This window comes from Anomaloglossus baeobatrachus, chromosome 1 (assembly GCF_048569485.1).
Source record: "Anomaloglossus baeobatrachus isolate aAnoBae1 chromosome 1, aAnoBae1.hap1, whole genome shotgun sequence".
Lineage (NCBI taxonomy): Eukaryota > Metazoa > Chordata > Amphibia > Anura > Aromobatidae > Anomaloglossus > Anomaloglossus baeobatrachus.
In genome coordinates, this window is record NC_134353.1 from 646,863,961 (window position 1) to 646,885,243 (window position 21,283).

At 52.6% G+C, this 21,283-nt stretch overlaps 1 protein-coding gene across 2 annotated transcripts in view; it reads left to right on the plus strand.

The window, feature by feature from the left end:
• Window positions 1-1,642: 1,642 nt before the first annotated feature.
• Window positions 1,643-21,283, plus strand: part of LOC142246654 (ubiquitin carboxyl-terminal hydrolase CYLD-like) — a 94,442-nt gene continuing 74,801 nt past the window's right edge. For both annotated transcript variants that reach the window (XM_075319722.1, XM_075319727.1), the window contains exon 1: window positions 1,643-1,726. The gene's annotated coding sequence lies outside the window, so the exon portion shown is untranslated. The remainder of the gene's footprint in view (window positions 1,727-21,283) is intronic.

Consider the following 21,283-nt stretch of genomic DNA (forward strand, 5'->3'; position numbering starts at 1 on the left):
ATATAGAGATATGCCTTGACGAGGTCTTGGGGCTCAGTTACATTGATCAATGCGATTGCTAAATATCTCCTTTTTCCTAATATTCATGGCAGGTATGCAATTCATTATTCACATGTTCAAGTTAGCAAGTAGCATTTTTTCATTGTATTTTCCAATATTTTTCCATATGCTTGAGGCATTATACTATTATCCAAGTTTGATGTGCAGCCTTATCCTTATATGGTATGTATTTTTTGGCTTGCACTCATAATATATATATTAGTGCTCACTTCAGTTATCCTATTCAGTTATATGTATTTTTTTCTGAATGTGAACACAGCTCCGCCCCTTTCGGCCATGTTTTTTCCATCTCCTATATAAGAAAGTCCTTAGTTACCCCTCTCCACCCACAGCAGTTTTTAATTGCAATGAGATGACACACAGTGAGGGTCACAGAGCTAGGGACCCCAATATAGAGATATACCTTGACGAGGTCTTGGGGCTCAGTTACATTGATCAATGCGATTGCTAAATATCTCCTTTTTCCTAATATTCATGGCAGGTATGCAATTCATTATTCACATGTTCAAGTTAGCAAGTAGCATTTTTTCATTGTATTTTCCAATATTTTTCCATATGCTTGAGGCATTATACTATTATCCAAGTTTGATGTGCAGCCTTATCCTGATATAGTATGTATTTTTTGGCTTGCACTCATATATATATATATTTATTAGTGCTCACTTCAGTTATCCTATTCAGTTAGGTGTATAATACACTCCACCGTCCACACAGAACAGATGTATAATACACTCCACAGTCCACTCAGGACAGGTGTATAATACACTCCACCGTCCACTCAGGACAGGTGTATAATACACTCCACCGTCTTCTCAGGACAGGTGTATAATACACTCCACCGTCCACACAGAACAGATGTATAATACACTCCACAGTCCACTCAGGACAGGTGTATAATACACTCCACCGTCCACTCAGGACAGGTGTATAATACACTCCACTGTCTTCTCAGGACAGGTGTATAATACACTCCACAGTCCACTCAGTACATGTGTATAATACACTCCACCGTCTTCTCAGGACAGGTGTATAATACACTCCACTGTCTTCTCAGGACAGGTGTATAATACACTCCACCGTCCACTCAGGACAGGTGTATAATACACTCCACCGTCTTCTCAGGACAGGTGTATAATACACTCCACTGTCTTCTCAGGACAGGTGTATAATACACTCCACCGTCTTCTCAGGACAGGTGTATAATACACTCCACCGTCTTCTCAGGACAGGTGTATAATACACTCCACTGTCTTCTCAGGACAGGTGTATAATACACTCCACCGTCCACTCAGGACAGGTGTATAATACACTCCACAGTCCACTCAGGACAGGTGTATAATACACTCCACAGTCCACTCAGAACAGGTGTATAATACACTCCACAGTCCACTCAGGACAGGTGTATAATACACTCCACTCAGGACAGATGTAGACCGGACAGGCCACAACTCTTCCTATTTGCACAACCTGGGACTTTCCCATCACGCCCCCTCTGCTACTTGATTGGGTCTCATACCTCGTGCTTGTCGCTGATTGGCTGTGTGAGCTGCCAGCTTCCTCCTCGCATACTTCCTCATTGTAATGAGTGTGTTGCGTACAATGTGAGAAAGTTTCCCCGGAATCCCCAGTGCTGCACTGACTGCTGGGAATGAGTGGAGACATTGAGGTGAGTGCACAGCATGCTGCTCTGTGACCTAGAGAGCAGTGTACACAGCGGTCTGGCCCCTCCAGCTTCCGTTACAGTACAACTTTTAGCGGTCTCTGCTGGCGACTTGCAAAGCATGCTGGGAGTTGTAGTCCCACAGGTGTTTTAGAGAAGCGCGGTGGGGGGGCTGGTGTGACTATCCCCTGTGTCAGCACGAGCTCTATACAGTCACGTCTTCTAAGCTTCCCCATGCAGGTGCTATCTCAGACCGTGTATATAATGCTGGCAGATGTCACACTTGGCTACTCCTGCTTTTCACCCTGCAGTTTACATCTTCAGAGTTTTTGTTTTTGTTTGCAGCTCTTCTTTGTTTGGCGTCAACAGTTGTTTATTTTTACAGTTTGTATCATTGAGAACAAATATTTATTAAAATGTTCTTTCAAGTCAGGATTCGCCTGTTCACTTGTCTCGGCTGTCTGAGACGCTGTTCCTTTCTTAAGGCCCAGTCACACACAACGACTTACCAGCGATCCCGAAAACGATGCTACCTGATAGGGATCGCAGGTAAGTTGCTGGGAGGTCGCAGGTGAGATGTCACACAGTCAGACCTTACCAGCGATGCAGGAACAATACAGGTTGCAGTAGCGACCTGTATAACGATCTCAGCAGTCACTGTGACCCTGTCACACAGTGTCAAACACAGTGATGTGTCCTGCCCAGCAGGACATCGCCTTTGAAGAAAATGGCCTGGACCATTCTACACCTGCGTCACGCGGCCGCCGCCGGCTTTGTGAAGGAAGGAGGTGGGCGGGATGTTTACGTCCCGCTCATCTCCGCCCCTCCGCTTCCATTGGCCGGCGGCCGTGTGACGTCGCTGTGACGCCGAACGTCCCTCCCACTCCAGGAAGTGGACGTTCGCCGCCCACAGCGTGGTCGCACGAGAGGTAAGTACGTGTGACGGGGGTTAATGACTTTGTGCGCCACAGGCAGCGATTTGCCTGTGACGCAAAAAGGACAGGGGCGGGTACGATCGATTGTGAAATTGCACAATCGGTCGTATCGTGTAAAGCAGCCTTTAGCGTTTGGATTAAAGGGAACCTGTCACCAGATTTGGGGCCTATAAGCTGCGGCCACCACCAGTGGGCTCTTATATACAGCATTCTAACATGCTGTATATAAGAGCCCAGGCCGCTGTGTAGAACATAAAAAACACTTTATAATACACACCTAGGGGGGCGGTCCAGTCCGAGGGGCGACGCTGGTCTCTGTCCGACGCCTCCTCTCTTCCTTCCATCACCATCCTCATTCCCTGGTCCATGTGGATTACACGTCTTACGTCATCTGCACACTTCTCTGTCCTGCTGAGGGCAAAGCAAAATATTGTAGTGCACATATGCGGGCGGTCTTTGACCTTTCCCCGCATCTACGCATTACAGTATGCTGCTGTGCTCCCAGCAGGACAGATCAAAGTGCGCATGCACAGGAGTGCAATGGAGGCATCTGTATGCATGACATAGGAGCATCATCCACAGGAGCAAGGAAGGACAGTGATGGAATCGAGAGGAGGCATCGTACCAAGAGCAGCGACACCCATTGGACCGGACAGCCCTCTAGATGAGTATTATAAAGGTATTTTTACGTTCTACAGAGCGGCCTGGGATTTTATAACCAGTATTCTAGAATGCTGTATATAAGACGATGCTGAAGTTGGTTTCTTATTCGGGGCTGAAGTTGGTTTCTTATTCGTCAGTTTCTTATTCGGCAATTTAGTTTTCTCTATCGTTTCATTGGGGGACACAGGACCATGGGTTATGCTGCTGTCACTAGGAGGCTGACACTAAGTAAACAGAAAAAGTTAGCTCCTCCCCAGCAGTATAACCCCTGAGCCGGAGGCGGGCTCAATCAGTTTTTTGCTTAGTGTCGTAGGAGGCTGATGTGGGCCGACTGGGCCCCCTTCAGCCACTTGATTTTTTGCGTATTTTTTTTTTTCATTTTTTCTCGGCGACGCTCGTCGCTCTCATCTGTGGTACTTTTCTGTTTCTGCAGGTATCGTACTTATCTTCCTCAGCTCTCGCAGCCCGGTGGGTACCACTCCCTAGGGTCGCAGAGGTTTGAGTCTTCGGGCCCTCGTCCCCGTCCATTCCCGCGGTACCAATCCCTGGTGTGTTCGTGCGGGGCAGAATCTTCCTGGGCACCCCTATCCGCTCTGCGGTATCACCCCAAAGGGCGCAAGGGGCTAGGCAAATAGGGACTGGACCACAGCGCGTCTCGATCTGGATGGGGCCCGCAGCGCTGCTACGTTTTTAGGGGTTTCTATCCCCCACCAGGTCCACCTCCCTGCCTTCTTCAGCCGTTTCCCTGGTGCCCGCAGCCATCCCTTCTGCGAGCGGAGCACACAGGAGTATGTGCAGAGTCTCAGCCTGCACTCTGGAGCGCGCCGAGGATCAGGTAGGACACCATCTCCTACCTTCTCCCCCTCGGGCGGCTGTACAAATGTTAGGCCCCGGTCTGGGCCTAGTCGCCGGGCACCCCCGCTCCCCGGCTTCTGCTTGGTACTGGGCGTCCCAGGCTGCGCCGCCGCCGCTTTGCTGCCGGATCCGCCGGCGCTGCCTCTGCCCGCGCGGCAGCGTCAGACTTTAGCCCCCGGCCGGCGTTCTAGGCCGCGACGCCGCCGCCTCGCGGCCGGATCCGCCGGCACCGCGCGCGGCAGCGTCATAATTTAGCCCCCGGCTTCGGCCGGGTCCTCGGCGTCCTAGGCCGCGACGCCGCCGCCTCGCGGCCGGGGCCGCCGGCGCTGCCTCGGCCGCGAGGCAGCGTCAAAATTTAGTCCCCGGCTTCGGCCTGGTCCTCGGCGTCCTAGGCCGCGACGCCGCCGCCTCGCGGCCGGATCCGCCGGCACCGCGCGCGGCAGCGTCATAATTTAGCCCCCGGCTTCGGCCGGGTCCTCGGCGTCCTAGGCCGCGACGCCGCCGCCTCGCGGCCGGGGCCGCCGGCGCTGCCTCGGCCGCGAGGCAGCATCAAAATTTAGCCCCCGGCTTCGGCCTGGTCCTCGGCGTCCTAGGCCGCGCCGCCGCCGCCTCGCGGCCGGGGCCTCCGGCGCTGCCTCGGCCGCGAGGCAGCGTCAAAATTTAGTCCCCGGCTTCGGCCTGGTCCTCGGCGTCCTAGGCCGCGACGCCGCCGCCTCGCGGCCGGGGCTGCCGGCGCAGCCTCGGCCGCGAGGCGGCGTCATAATTTAGCCCCCGGCTTCGGCCGGGTTCTCGGCGTCCTAGGCCGCGACGCCGCCGCCTCGCGGCCGGGGACGCCGGCGCTGCCTCGGCCGCGAGGCAGCGTAAAAATTTAGCCCCCGGCTTCGGCCTGGTCCTCGGCGTCCCAGGCCCGCCTCCTGCGCTGCCCCAGGCATCATCAGGGGGGTGTGGAATTTTTTTTTTTTTTTTCCCGCTCCCTCAGTGTTCATTTTATTTAAAAAAAAAAAAAAAAAAAAAAGATTATGGGAAAAACAGAACACACTTTTTTGGTAGTGTATATTTTTTATATTGGATCGATTTTTATTATAGATACGTGCATGATCTTGCATACATTGACTCCTACATTGCTTATGCGGGCACTTGTTTTTTCTTTCACGTTTTTTAGTACATGGCGTTTTTCCAGCTCGACTTTTTAGTGATTTTGGGCTGGTAAGCCCAAGACTCGGTCCCCCCTTTTGTGAGTTAGTTTCAAGAAGATGTCAGATTGCTTTGACCCCTGCCGGCTTGTAACGCCCTGTCTCAGGCCACAACTCCCCTCGCTACGTCCCTCGGGTTCGTGCGCATGCGCCGCGTCTACGGCCGATGTTCGGTCATACCATCCATAGGACTGGCGCAATCCCCTCGGGGAGGGGAGTCCCGTACCAGGGTCTTTTTTCTTCTATGCTGGAAGTGGACCAGGTCTCGTCCTTGTGGCTCCCCAGTTTCCACGTATCCCCCAGGTCCAGACTGACCTTCCTCTGGCAGTCTTCCGACATCTCGGGTGATGGCCCAGGCTTCCACCTCTGCTGGATTCCGAGCAGGACCTAGATGTCTTGGCGCATGACGAATAGCCTGCTAAAAATGGTGAGTCAAGCCGTAAGGCTGCGGACAGCCCTCTTCTCTCCGTGCATGCAGGTCTCCCTTAAGACATTTGAAGCAGTCCCTGATGTGATCAGACGGCATCCAGAGCTCGCTGAGTTACCACGGGCTCACAGACAGCTACCGGACACGGAGTTGACCAGCAGTAAGTCTTGTCGTTGTCTTTTTTCCCTTCTCCAAGGCGATTTCGGAAGAGAAGGGGCACACTATACTGGAGTCGCTAATGATCACAGACGGCAACCAGACACGGCGTTTACCAGTGGTAAGTCGTGTTATTGTCATTTCATCCCCCCAAAGGGCTCTGGAGAAAGGGGGCATGCCTCTTTGCAGGAAGCAAGGTGGGGGCCACTACGGTTGTTTTCAGTGGACAGCCAGTTGGCACGGTGACTACGTGATCATGGATAATCCCCGGACGTGATTTTTCCCAGTGGTAAGTCCGTTTATTTGTCTTGCCCCTTCTCGAAGGGGGCTCAGAAAGGAAGCGGCACGCTACCCTTTATGCGACCCGCCTGGGTTCCTCCGGGCTTCTCGTCACTATCGTGCCGCTCCGCAGGGATTTCCCGGACACCATACGCAGCGGTCCACGTCTCACCTATGCCGACCCAGGGCTGGGTCTCCTCTTGAGTGAGTACCCTCTTTTCACAAAGCTGATGTCTGCCCACTACCCGGCCTGAACCTCTAGCATCAGTGTTCCCACCATCGAGACCTCTGACTCGGGATCAGGAACGCAGATTCGACATCTAGGAAGTCCCTGACTTTTTTTCCGACTTCGGGAACGCCCTTTCGGAGATAGGTCGAGTCTAGTTTATCCCTAGGCTACGTCAGGGTAGGCTACTCTCCCCCCTAGGCTACGTAAGAGAAGGGTATATCCCCTTCCCGGCATCGGCCCTGATGCACCAGGTTTCGTTCCCTCACGCAAACCCGTCTGAAAGCCTTTATCCCTACAACAGCCATCTCCGCCTGGCATGGCTGCGGTCTCCTGACACAGAGCCCCACGTGCTTTTTGCCTCCCGTGCCCGTTTCTTCCCTTCGGTTTTTTGGCTCCTTCACAGCCTGTGGCGGTGGTAGCGACGGTGCACATACCAGATTTCATCCCGGACTCTCCAATGGAGCACGCTGAGGAACGGAGACAGGAAGGTTCCGTCTTCGCGGGTGACCCGTCAATCCCCTCCTAGCGGACCAGTCTTCGCAACCATCCCTGGAAAGCTTCCTTTCCTCCCCTGGAGCTTATTATCAACCGTCACCAGCCTCCCGTGCTAGGGTATGCTATCCCACCATTCCTCGGCAGGGTCCCGAGGGACACTCCTAGAGCGTCGTCTCTCCTTCAACATTCCGGACTTCAGAGGCAGCTGGTTAGCCCAGTTACAATTTCTTCTCTAGGTCGCGGTGACCCAGCCAGGTTCCAGTCGGACCATGCCACAGCGGTGATTACATCATCCACCAGGAAGATGCAGTGAGTGTCATGGCAAGGGAAGAGGCCAAGAAGATCTTGCTCTGGGACGGGTCCCTTCACTCGCTAATCTCGGCAGCACATCCCTAGCGGGGACGTTTGGACGGCCGTTGTCCGCGGTAGGATGGACCTCCCGTAGGTAAAGGGCTCCAACGCGGAAATCACCAGCCAGATCGCTGGCGAAGGAAGACCTCTGGTCGTGGACCATTTTTGGCCTTCCGATCCAAGTCTCAGTCAAGGGTGCTTAGAGTATGCACCTGCTCCGGACTAGATGTCGACGCCCTAGTCCGGTCGTGTAGCCTGTTCAGGCTCTCGTGCATCTGCCCGCGGCTTCCTATGATCTCAAGGGTTCTCAAGATGGACCAAGGCAAGCGATAGATCGGGAGTGACCCAGGCGAGCATAGTTTCACATATTTTACTCATCTCCTCGCAAATGCCCCGTGGCCCCTTCCAGACCGCAAAATTCTTCCGTGTCGGGGCCCCTCTATTCTACCAGGGCTCAGAAGTCCCAAGTTACATAGCCTCATCAGGGGATCCCGGATGCTGGCTCGTCAGGACGGTGGGCAAGATGATGGCAGATATTGAAGAGGGCCGGGAATCAAGTTTCCTTGAAGATTTTATTTCATCGTTCACTAGAAATGTGGGACCTGAATCCAGTGATGGGTTCGCTCAAGGTTCCCCTTTTTTCCCTGCTACCACCTTTTTTGATAGGTGGGCTCCTCATGGCCATCGGGTTGTTACAGACGGCATCAGGGCGGTCAGCCCTCTCGTCGTTTTTTCCCCATTTTCCGGCTCCGCCAACAGGACAAGGGGGGGCTCCAGCCAGAACCTTTCGTTTCTGTCCAAGACACCTCGCTGTTCCTTCCAGCAGAGGACTTTGGGTTTCGGTCTTTCGGCTCTAGGCTCCTCTCCCAGCCACAAAGGGGCATAGTTCGTTCCAGGGCTAGTGCGAGCCCTCAGTTTTTCGTGTCTGCAGGACACCATCTTTCGGTTACGCCGGTCGTCAATACATTCTTTCACCCTTGCCCAAGAAGCGTGTGCCGGCGCCAAGGGCCAGAATTTCACATGGAGCTTTTCCTCCATAGGTGTAGACTATCGCATGAAGGACGGACGTCCGCCGCGGTCTACCGGGCAAGGGGGCACCCTTGAAAGATTGGACTCCAGTCGTAGATCGACCAGGTCCCCTGGTCCGCCACCCGCTCTAGCTGGCATACCTTGACTATTTTCTACCAGGTTCACACCCGAGCTTGGCAGAGGCCAGTCTTGGCGTAGGGTTTGCGGGTGGCATTGGCACACCTGTTGCAACATTAGGCGCTTGTAGGTCTGGGTCAAGCCCACTCCGGTGATGGTTTTTCTTCCCACCCAGGGACTGCTTTTGGACGTCCCATGGTCCTGTGTCCCCCAATGAAACGATAGAGAAAGAAGGATTTTTGTGTACTCACCGTAAAATCTCTTTCTCTGAGTCTTCATTGGGGGACACAGCACCCACCCTGCTTGTGTTTTTTGTTATATAGGACATGCCTGTTGCCCCAGTGCCTGTTTTCCCAGGTCACTGGTCACACGAATGATCGTCATAGTTTCTTACCTTGTTTTATTCAGGATTGTTTGGTTCTCCTCCTACTGCTTGTGCACTAAACTGATTGAGCCCGCCTCCGGCTCAGGGGTTATACTGCTGGGGAGGAGCTAACTTTTTCTGTTTACTTAGTGTCAGCCTCCTAGTGACAGCAGCATAACCCATGGTCCTGTGTCCCCCAATGAAGACTCAGAGAAAGAGATTTTACGGTGAGTACACAAAAATCCTTCTTTCTCAGTTTTTTTATGCATTTAACAACAAAAATAACACATGACAATAATAAAATACAATGCACTGATGTGCCCTAATATAAATACACTGAAACTCAGCTGCGAAACTTATAAAACTGGCAAAAAAATGGGCATCAAAGTGGGCACCAAAGTATGTTAGTGAAAGGGTTAAATGGCTTTGGGCCACTGATCTAACACCACAATTGCATATCTAATGATGCCTCTAATCAAACGCAAGTGACTCCAGCCTGGCCCAAAGGGGTTCTGGGCATCAGAACTGGCATCAAAGTGGGCAAAACCCCAGTTTTCACAGATTTGAATAAGTAACTGGTGTTTTTGAGGGGTTAAATGGCTTTGGGCCACTGATCTCACACCACATTTACATACCTAGTGATGCCACACATCAAATTCTGATCCCTCCAGCCTGGCCCAAACAGGTTCTGGGCATCAGAACTGGCATCAAAGTGGGCAAATGGTCAGTTTTCACATATTTGAATAAGTAACTGGTGTTTTTGAGGGGTTAAATGGCTTTGGGCCACTGATTTCACACCACATTTACATACCTAGTGATGCCACACATCAAATTCAGATCACTCCAGCCTGGCCCAAACAGGTTCTGGGCATCAGAACTGGCATCAAAGTGGGCAAATGGCCAGTTTTCACAGATTTGATCTGAATTTGATGTGAGGCATCACTAGGTATGTAAATGTGGTGTGAGATCAGTGGCTCAAAGCCATTTAACCCCTCAAAAACACCACTTATTCAAATCTGTGAAAATTGGCCATTTGCCCACTTTGATGCCAGTTCTGATGCCAAGAACCTGTTTGGGCCAGGCTGGAGTGATCTGAATTTGATGTGTGGCATCACTAGGTATGTAAATGTGGTGTGAGATCAGTGGCCCAAAGCCATTTAACCCCTCAAAAACACCAGTTACTTATTCAAATCTGTGAAAACTGGGGTTTTGCCCACTTTGATGCCAGTTCTGATGCCCAGAACCTGTTTGGGCCAGGCTGGAGTGATCTGAATTTGATGTGTGGCATCACTAGGTATGTAAATGTTTTGTGAGATCAGTGACCCAAAGCCATTTAACCCCTCAAAAACACCAGTTACTTATTCAAATCTGTGAAAATTTGGCTGTGTGCCCACTTTGATGCCAGTTCTGATGCCCAGAACCCCTTTGGGCCAGGCTGGAGTCACTTGAGTTTGATTAGAGGCATCACTAGATAGGCAATTCTGGTGTTAGATCAGTGGCCCAAAGCCATTTAACCCTTTCACTAACATACTTTGGTGCCCACTTTGATGCCCATTTTTTTGCCAGTTTTATAATTTTTGCAGCTGATTTTGAGTGTATTTATATTAGGGCACATCAGTGCATTGTATTTTATTATTGTCATGTGTTATTTTTGTTGTTAAATGCATAAAAAACTGAAAAAACTAAATTGCCGAATAAGAAACTGACGAATAAGAAACCAACTTCAGCCCCGAATAAGAAACTGGACGAATAAGAAACCAACTTCAGCATCGTGTATATAAGGGCTCACTAGTGGTGGCCGCAGCTTATAGGGGACAAATCTGGGGACCGGTTCCCTTTAACTTGCCCAATAGATGGCCATTTTCTTCATCGTTCCTTATGGGAGACCCAAACCATGGGTGTATAGCTTCTGCCTCCGGAGGACACACAAAGTACTACACTCAAACGTGTAGCTCCTCCCTCCGGGCTATATACACCCCCTGGATGACAATCTAACCAGTTTCAATACTTTGTGTTCAGGAGGTCACACACACATGCATTCTCTGATTTTTTTCATTTTTGTTTTTTTGATTTTAAAGATTTGGAAGAAAAGCGGGTCCAGTCTGGACTCCCGGCATGTCCCTTCTCACCCCACTGTGTCGGCGGTGCTGTTAAGGTTGACTTTACAAGGCTGGAGCCTTTACATGCCGTGCTCCTTCACATCCTCTGAGAGGCTCTGGGTTGAAGTGGGAGCCGTCACGGTCCTCTCTGCTTGCAGAAGACCGGTCTCCATCCGCAGCCCTGTCTGGTTCCTGCTGGAAGGAGCGTTTAACCCCCCTCAGGGACTGGCCCTGCGTCTCAAAAGCTAAGTATTGAGACGTTTTTCAGGGGTCCCGGGTACTTTTATTAGGGGGAAAGTATGTTTTTTATGTTTACTGTAAATTCCGGCCGGTTCTGGGGGTTTCCCCTGAGAACCGCGCCGACGGTGCCTGCTCGTCGGCCGCATGTTAAAATCTAGGCCCCGGCTTCTGTTTGGGCCTAGTTTCGGTTTCATCTTCCTCTGCATGTCATTCATGCAGGGGAATAGAGTGGCGCCGCCCACCGGCCATCCAGCAGAGGGGAGGACACTCCTCTCTGAGGAGATGTTTCCCTCCCCTGCATCTCTCCTTAGCCCTCCGGTTTCCCGCTCTTGGGCTAATCTCCGTCCCCCCTCCTCCTCCCAGCGCCATTTTCTCAGCGTTTATCACACTGATCGGCGCTGGCTGCTGAACCTGCTGCTTTCCTGGAAGGCTGACGTTTTACTGGGGGTCCGAGCTGTGGAATCCGGAGGGCACACAGAGAGCGGGCTGGTAAGCCACAACCTCTGGTTGTGGGCTTTATTATACACTCTCAGGACATTCTATACGAGTGTATTCTTACTGCAGAGCTTCTCACCTCAGCAGCATGTCTGTCACCCGGAGCAAGGCTGCAAACATGTACGCTATATGCACTGCATGTAAGCGCATTCTGCCAGAGCCAAGCACATACCCACATTGCGATGCCTGTGCTAACATGGTTGTGTCTCAGCCTGGAGCCTCCTCAGGGGTTCCTCCGGCTGCTCCGGCCCCGGTGGCTGAACCCCCGGCTTGGGTAGCATCCTTTTCCCAAGCTATTTCCCAGTCTTTTGCCGACTCCATGGGGCAGCTGTCCCGGACACTGCTGACCATGCATCAGCCCCCTTCTCAGGGTGCCTCTGCTGCTCCGAGTTCTGCAGAGCTCTCAGAGCATGTCCTAGGACCCCGTCCCCCTAAACGGAGACGCAGGGACCCTTCTCCTTCCTTGTCCCACGGCTCTGATTTACGAGCCGAGGTGCAGGGCGAGGAGGATTCGTTTACTGTGGGCTCAGACACTACCTCTATGTACCCCATTGACGTGTCTGAGGGTGATGCGGATGTTAGTGACTTGATTGCATCCATTAACTCCGTACTGAACCTCAATCCACCAGAGTCAGAGGAACAAGCCTCTCTGGTAGAGATACACCAGTTTACCTGACCTAAGAGAGCTAAGAGTATGTTTTTTAACCACTCCAGTTTTCGGACCACTGTTAACAAGCCCAGGGCCTGTCCTGACAAACGTTTTCCGAAGCGTAGTTCTGATGACCGTTTTCCTTTTCCACCAGAGGTGGTTAAGGAATGGGCCCAGTCTCCAAAGGTAGACCCTCCAGTGTCCAGAATCTCAGCCCGCACAGTTGTAGCTGTGGCTGATGGCACTTCTCTTAAGGATCCCACTGACCGCCAGGTTGACCTTCTGGCCAAGTCTGTATATGAGGCGGCAGGAGCCTCGTTCTCCCCGTCTTTTGCGGCAGTGTGGGCTCTTAAGGCAGTCTCTGCCTCTCTGGCAGAGATACATTCCCTCACCAGGGACTCTATGCCTGAGATGGATGCCTTAACTTCTCAAGCTTCGGCTTTTTCATCCTACGCCATGTCTGCCATCCTGGAGGCTTCTCACCGCACGGCGGTGGCCTCCGCTAACTCCCTCGCGATCCGCAGGATCTTGTGGCTTCGAGAGTGGAAAGCAGACGCTTCCTCTAAGAAGTTCCTTGCGAGTCTCCCTTTTTCTGGGTCCCGGCTGTTTGGTGAACAACTGGATGAAATAATTAAGGAAGCTACTGGCGGGAAGAGTACTTCCTTGCCACAAACTAAAGCCAGGAAACCTGTCCAGGGTAGGAACCAATCGAGGTTTCGTTCCTTTCGTTCCTCTAACTGGTCATCCTCTAAGCCCTCGACCTCGTCCACCACCGCAGCCAAGGATCGTAAACCCAACTGGCGCGCGAAGCCGCGTCCTCAAAAGACCGGAGGAGCCGCTGCCACTAAGGCAGCCTCCTCTTGATTATCTGGCTGCGCCAGCAACGTCCTTGGTCGGTGGCAGGCTCTCCCACTTTGGCGACGTGTGGTTTCAACACGTCTCCGATCAGTGGGTGCGAGATATCATCTCCCACGGCTACAGGATAGAATTTTCTTCCAGCCCGCCAAACAGATTTTTTCTGTCCACCCCCCCTGCTCCAAAGCCGCCGCCTACTCTCAGGCCGTGGCATCCCTGCAGGCCAACGGTGTAATTGTTCCGGTTCCCGCCCGGGAACGGTTCAGCGGTTTCTACTCAAACCTCTTTCTAGTTCCCAAGAAGGACGGTTCCTTACCTGGACGACCTTCTAGTCAAGGCCTCATCCAGTGCAGACTGCCAGCGGAGTGTCTCACTCACGCTCGCCACGCTCGTTCAGTTCGGGTGGCTTGTCAACCTGCCCAAGTCCACTCTGACCCCGACCCAGGTGCTTCTTTACCTAGGGATGCAATTCGAGACTCTGCCGGCACTTGTCAAGTTGCCCTTAGTCAAACAGCAGTCTCTTCGTCTGGCGGTGCGCTCTCTGCTGAGGCACCGCCGTCATTCCATCAGACACCTCATGCAGGTGCTAGGTCAGATGGTGGCATCAATGGAAGCGGTTCCCTTTGCCCAGTTCCATCTGCGTCCCCTGCAGCTGGACATTCTCCGCTGTTGGGACAAGCGGATCTCTTCCTTGCACAGGCTGGTGGTTCTGTCGTCACAGACCAGGAGCTCCCTTCAGTGGTGGCTTCGGCCCCTCTCTCTGTCTCAGGGACGCTCCTTCCTGACTCCGTCCTGGGTGATCCTCACCACGGATGCCAGCCTCTCCGGTTGGGGAGCAGTATTTCTCCATCACCGAGCACAGGGCACTTGGACTCCGTCCGAATCAGCCCTCTCGATCAATGTGCTGGAGATCAGAGCTGTGTTTCTAGCTCTCCTAGCCTTTCACCACCTGTTGGCGGGCAGGCACATTCGAGTTCAGTCGGACAACGCGACAGCGGTTGCCTACATCAATCACCAGGGCGGGACTCACAGCCGTCTGGCGATGTTGGAGGTTCAACGAATCCTCCAGTGGACGGTGGACTCCAAGTCCACCATATCTGCAGTCCACATCCCAGGCGTGGAAAACTGGGAGGCCGATTATCTCAGCCGTCAAACCGTGGACAGCGGCGAGTGGGCCCTGCATCCGTCAGTGTTCAGATCAATCTGCCGCAAGTGGGGCACTCCGGAAGTGGATCTAATGGCATCCCGGCACAACAACAAGGTTCCGGTTTACATGGCTCGCTCCCACGATCCTCAGGCCTTCGCAGCGGACGCACTGGTTCAAGATTGGTCTCAGTTCCGTCTGGCCTATGTGTTTCCCCCTCTAGCTCTCTTGCCCAGGGTTCTGCGCAAGATCGGAATGGAGGGCCGTCGAGTCATAATCATTGCTTCGGACTGGCCCAGGCGAGCTTGGTACCCAGACCTGCTCCGTCTGTCCGTAGGGGTGCCGTGGCACCTCCCGGACCGCCCAGACCTTCTCTCTCAAGGTCCGTTCTTCCGCCAGAATTCTGCGGCTCTCAGATTGACGGCGTGGCTCTTGAGTCCTGGATCCTGACGGCTTCAGGCATTCCCTCTGAGGTCATCTCCACTATGACTCAGGCTCGGAAGTCTTCCTTGGCCAAGATTTACCACAGGACTTGGAGGATTTTCCTGTCCTGGTGTCGCTGTTCCGGCCATGCCCCTTGGCCGTTCTCCTTGCCGACCATCCTGTCTTTTCTACAGTCCGGTCTACAGCTAGGACTGTCCCTCAATTCCCTCAAGGGACAGGTGTCGGCTCTGTCGGTATTGTTCCAGCGGCATATCGCCCGACTGGCTCAGGTGCGCACCTTCATGCAGGGCGCATCTCACATCATTCCTCCTTACCGGCGGCCCTTGGATCCCTGGGACCTTAATCTGGTCCTCACAGCCTTACAGAAACCCCCCTTTGAGCCTCTCAGGGAGGTTCCTTTGTTTAGACTTTCACAGAAAGTTGTTTTTCTAGTAGCGATAACTTCTCTCAGGAGAGTTTCTGATTTGGCTGCGCTCTCTTCGGAATCCCCCTTTTTGGTGTTTCACCAAGACAAGGTGGTTCTTCGGCCGACTCCGGACTTTCTCCCTAAGGTGGTGTCTCCTTTCCACCTTAACCAGGACATTTCATTGCCTTCTCTTTGTCCGGCCCCTGTGCATCGCTTTGAGAAGGCGTTGCATTCCTTAGATTTGGTGCGGGCGCTCCGAATCTATGTGTCACGCACCGCCGTTTTTAGGCTGTGCACCTCACTTTTTGTGCTAACCACTGGTCAGCGCAAGGGTCTCGCTGCTTCTAAACCGACCCTAGCTCGTTGGATCAGGTCGGCTATCACCGATGCCTACCAGTGTTCTCAGGTGCCTCCTCCGCCAGGGATTAAGGCGCACTCAACCAGAGCTGTCGGTGCCTCCTGGGCTTTCAGGCACCAGGCTACGGCTCAGCAGGTTTGTCAGGCTGCCACGTGGTCCAGTCTGCACACTTTTTCGAAGCACTACCAAGTGCATGCTCATGCTTCGGCAGATGCGAGCTTGGGCAGATGCGTTCTTCAGGCGGCTGTCGCCCATTTGTGAAGTTAGGTTTTGCCTACTTCTCAGTTTGGTTTATTTCCCACCCATGGACTGCTTTGGAACGTCCCATGGTTTGGGTCTCCCATAAGGAACGATGAAGAAAAAGAGAATTTTGTTTACTTACCGTAAATTCTTTTTCTTATAGTTCCGACATGGGAGACCCAGCACCCTCCCTGTTGCCTGTTGGCAGTTTTTTGTTCCGTGTGTTTCACCGGCTGTTGTTAGTAGACAGAGTTCCGGTCTTTCCGAGTTTTACTCTATCTCTACTTATGGGTGGATGTCCTCCTTCAGCTTTTGCACTGAACTGGTTAGATTGTCATCCAGGGGGTGTATATAGCCCGGAGGGAGGAGCTACACGTTTGAGTGTAGTACTTTGTGTGTCCTCCGGAGGCAGAAGCTATACACCCATGGTTTGGGTCTCCCATGTCGGAACTATAAGAAAAAGAATTTACGGTAAGTAAACAAAATTCTCTTTATTGGCGACATCTTAATAATAAATAGTCTTTAGTATCTTGACCCTTATGAATCACCTCACACTGATCAGAAATCTAATAGGTGAATCTATATATAGATATATAAAGCAGAAAATGTTACTTATGGAAAGTGCCTCATCAGACTGTTCTAGTTGTTCATACCAACCAACCAGGGCTCAGCTTTCACTTTTCCTCAGCAACTTCAGTGCTGAAAGCTGCACTCTGGTTGCTACTGGCAACCAGAAGATCTTACTGTGAGAGAATTCTCATAAATGAGGCCCCAGTTACTTCTCCACTGGTTGTTGACAGCCGTTGTTATAGTTACAGACTATAGAGCCAGTTATTAGGTTTCCCCCACCTTAGTGACTATATGGTTGCTGCCCTTTTAAGGCTGATTTCACACATCCGGCTTTTCGCCGGTTTCGGCGCACGCTAGTACAGGTTATACAGTACAGTGGCAGCGCCGCAACTTCCGGGTCGCATGCGCCGGTCACATGACAGCATGTGACCGGCGCTTGTCGCGCTCCCATTGTACTGTATACACTGTACTGGCGTGCGCCGAATCCGGCAAACCGGCGAAAAGCCGGATGTGTGAAACTAGCCTAAGAGTGACTATTTGGGCGTCATGGCTTTAATTCTTTAAGACCTTGTGGGCAAAAACTGTGGTTTTACATTCAACACACAGACCCCAAGCTCCTTTATTTCTATCCTCCCTGGCATTGATTTCCTTCACTTCCAAGTATAAGGACTCATTTAGACATCAGTAATGAAATGAATAACTAAATGACATAGCTTCTTCTATAGATTATACACTGGTGCCTTCCGTGTGCTCATCATGATTTTCATAGACCCATAGTATGGGTGATTTTCATCAATGACATGGATAAAAAAATCCTGACATGTCTCTGTAATTTTTGCACAACCACACTATCTGCAAATGGGTATGTGTTCTATGCAGAAATATAACACTAGCCAGATGATTTAATGAGGCCTTAAAGGGGTTGACAACCCTTCTCATTTACCATGTTTGCCCCCCATTAAAATAAAAACACAGACTATGAGCGCAAATTTTGAAATTTGAAATTTTCTGCACCAAATCTACACCTTTTGGTAGAAAAGAAGTGCATCAAAAATGCGCTGCTGAAAAACGCGGGCAAACACGCACCAAGAATTGTCATGCTGGAGATTAATTTCTGTTACAAACCTCCACCAAAAAACGCAATGTGTGCACAAGGCTTAATGCGGCGTTACACTGGACGATATATCGTACGATCGCATGAGCGATCGCACCCGCCCCCGTCGTTTGTGCGTCACGGGCAATTCATTGTCCGTGGCGCACAAAGTCGTTAAACCCCATGTCACACGTACTTACCTCCCTAACGACGTCACTGTGGGCAACGAACATCCTCTTCCTGAAGGGGGAGGGATGTTCGGCGTCACAGCGACGTCACACAACGGCCGCCCAATAGAAGCGGAGGGGCGGAGATGAGCAGGACGTAACATCCCGCCCACCTCCTTCCTCATTGCTGACGGGACGCAGGTAAGCAGTGTTCGTCGTTCCCGGGGTGTCACACGTAGCGATGTGTGCTGCCCCGGGAACGACGAACAACCGGCGCGCAGAAGGAGAGACGACATTATGAAAATGAACGACGTGTCAACGAGCAACGATAAGGTTAGTATTTTTGCTCGTTAACAGTCGTTCGGAAGTGTCACACGGTACGACATCACTAACGATGCCGGATGGGCGTCACGAATTCCGTGACCCCGACAACATATCGCACGATATATCGTACCGTGTAACGCCGCCTTTACACTCGCCTCCCATGCCGCTGGAGACAGCACTCTCTTTTAGGGTTATGTCACGCGAGCCCTGCACCCAGTCTGCCCCTGCTTCTCTCTCCCCGCCTTCGGCCGACTTGAACATGAACAGTCAGAGCTGCGGCTGACCACTCATTTCCTATATATGTTTAACACGTCCAAAGGCTGGGAGAGTCAAGCCAGCGCCGATTGTGAGAGGCTCAGCAATACGGGAGCTTGGCATGAAATGTCCAAGGATGGGGAGACTACATAGAGAACACAAGCCAAGAATAGCAAAGCATGATAGTCAATGTAGTCTGCTATCCATGTGGGGGCTGCCGCAGGCCAGCCTTCTCTGGCGGGGGGGCTGCCGCAGGCCAGCCTTCTCTGGCGGGGGGGCTGCCGCAGGCCAGCCTTCTCTGGCGGGGGGGCTGCCGCAGGCCAGCCTTCTCTGGCGGGGGGGCTGCCGCAGGCCAGCCTTCTCTGGCGGGGGGGCTGCCGCAGGCCAGCCTTCTCTGGCTGCTTTGAGAAATAATATATCGGGAGCAAAAATGAGCATTTAAATTTTGTTTAGGATGTAATATTAGTGTTGTCCTGATGCTCTGTGTGTAATGACTTTCAGATTCTTTTAAGTTTCCCATCTGAACACCAGATGTGTAACCCTTTTATGTGTAACCCTAAGCATGGACTGGTCCGTAGGGATACCGGTAATTTCCCTGGTGGGCCCTCCCAAAACGAGTGCTTGGCACAGTACACTTGATGCACTTGCAGTAGACAGTATCTCATTTATTGAACAAACTACTCATTTAATTATTTTCTGTAAGTGTAGGCTGAAATTTCACAAAGTATACTTAATCCCCAGCATGTAATCTTTACATATAGCTGAAGAGTGTAGCCCAGAACCAATGTTACTGGTGACAGTGAACCTTTGGTACTTCAGTCCAACACTGTATAGCCTCTAGAAGTAATATGAGATGTTGAGAACATTGGGTTTTCTCACAATCTGTTCATTACCCACAGGGCTCATAGACCTAAAGCTATTTGGGTATATGGGTACCATATGGAAATATTCTGAATGCACTACCAATATAATGACACTAGAAGGTGGCCCGATTCTACGCATCGGGTATTCTAGAATTTACGTATTGTGTAGTTAATGTATGATTTTTGAGATATATATATATATATATATAATGTTGTTGTGTGTAGTTACCAAGTGTTTGTGTAGGGGGCTGTACATGTTCTGGGTGTTGTCTGGGTGTGGCGGGGGGTGAGAGCGGTGTTGTTTGTGTGTTGCGTTGTGTGTGTTGCGTTGTTTGTGGAGCGCTGTGTGTCTGTAGCGTTGCGCGGTTGGTGTGGGGTGTGTGTGTGTGTGTGTGTTTTGGTGGGAGGTATGTTTTGTGCAATGTGTGTGTTGTGCGTTATGTGCGTATATTTGTGTGTGCCGAGGTGTTTGGGTGTTGTGTGTGTGTGTGTGTGTGTGTGCGGTTTTGGGTGTTGTGTGTGTGTGTGTGTGTGTGTGTGTGTGTGTGTGTTCGGCGTTGTCTGTCTGTGTGTGTGGGTGTCTGTGTAGGGCGGTGTTTGTGGTTCCCAGTGTGTGTGTGGTGTGTTGTGCAGTGCGTGTGTGTGTGTGTGTGTGTGTGTGTGTGTGTGTGTTTTGGGGGGAGGTGTGCACCCCCCATCGTGCTCCATCCCCCATGCTGCGCACCCCCCATCGTGCTCCATCCCCCATGCTGCGCACCCCCCATCGTGCTCCATCCCCCATGCTGCGCATTCCCCATCGTGCTCCATCCCCCATGCTGCGCACTCCCCATCGTGCTCCATCCCCCATGCTGCGCACCCCCCATCGTGCTCCATCCCCCATGCTGCGCACCCCCCATCGTGCTCCATCCCCCATGCTGCGCACCCCCCATCGTGCTCCATCCCCCATGCTGCGCACCCCCCATCGTGCTCCATCCCCCATGCTGCGCATTCCCCATCGTGCTCCATCCCCCATGCTGCGCACTCCCCATCGTGCTCCATCCCCCATGCTGCGCACCCCCCCATCGTGCTCCATCCCCCATGCTGCGCACCCCCCATCGTGCTCCATCCCCCATGCTGCGCACCCCCCATCGTGCTCCATCCCCCATGCTGCGCACTCCCCATCGTGCTCCATCCCCCATGCTGCGCACTCCCCATCGTGCTCCATCCCCCATGCTGCGCACTCTCCATCGTGCTCCATCCCCCATGCTGTGCACCCCCATCGTGCTCCACAGTCACACATCAGACAGTATACACGCACACATGTGATCGCATACACTCACACCCCACTTCTGCCTGTGCCCTCCTGTGTGCGGTCCCAGCAGCTGTGCTGCACGCAGTGCTCCTCTGCCTTCTGCCGACACGCACACACCCGATCGCATACACGCACACACCCGATCGCATACACGCGCACACCCGATCGCATACACGCGCACACCCGATCGCATACACGCGCACATCCGATCGCATACACGCACACACACATTGACGATATTGCACATACGCGCTCACACTCACAACATCCGGAGATACCACATGCTTCTGGCCATGTGATCTTCTGGCAGGTCCTGGAAGGTCACTGCACGCACAGTATCGCCGCCGAGAAGCAAGCGATATCACTGGAAGTTGTGAGTGTGTGGATGCGATCTGATGTGTGTGTGAGGTGTGTGTGAGAGTGAGTGTGATCTGATGTGTGTGTGTCCTTATGTGTGTGCGTGTGTGTGTGTTCCGCCGCTGCAGGACCTTGATGCGCTCACCTGGGAGCCGGTGTACCCTGGTAACCATGCTACACAATATTACTCGATGTGTACCATGGTTACCAGCATACCCCGCTCGCACGGGAGCCCACACCAGCGTACGCCGGCAACCCCAGCATTGCGAGGGTATGTGTCGGCTGGGTTGCCGGCGTACGCTGATGTGGGCTCCCGGGGGTACAGCACTCACCTGGGAGTCGGGGCTCCGTGTCGGTTCGGGGAATGCGTGCGGGGGGCAGGGCCAGAGAAAGTGTGCATTGCGTGAGGGGGGCGGGGCGTGGCCGAGTTGCCAATGCGTGCAGGGAGCTGGGGCGAGAGGCCAATCCGTGGGGGGGCGGAGCCGAGGCGAGCGGCCAATCCGTGCGGGGGGCGGAGCCGAGGTGAGCAGCCAATGAGACGCTTGTCGCGGTAAGGACAGAATTTTGGAGCAAGACAGACAGACAGAATAAGGCAATTATTATATATAATGACATGCCCG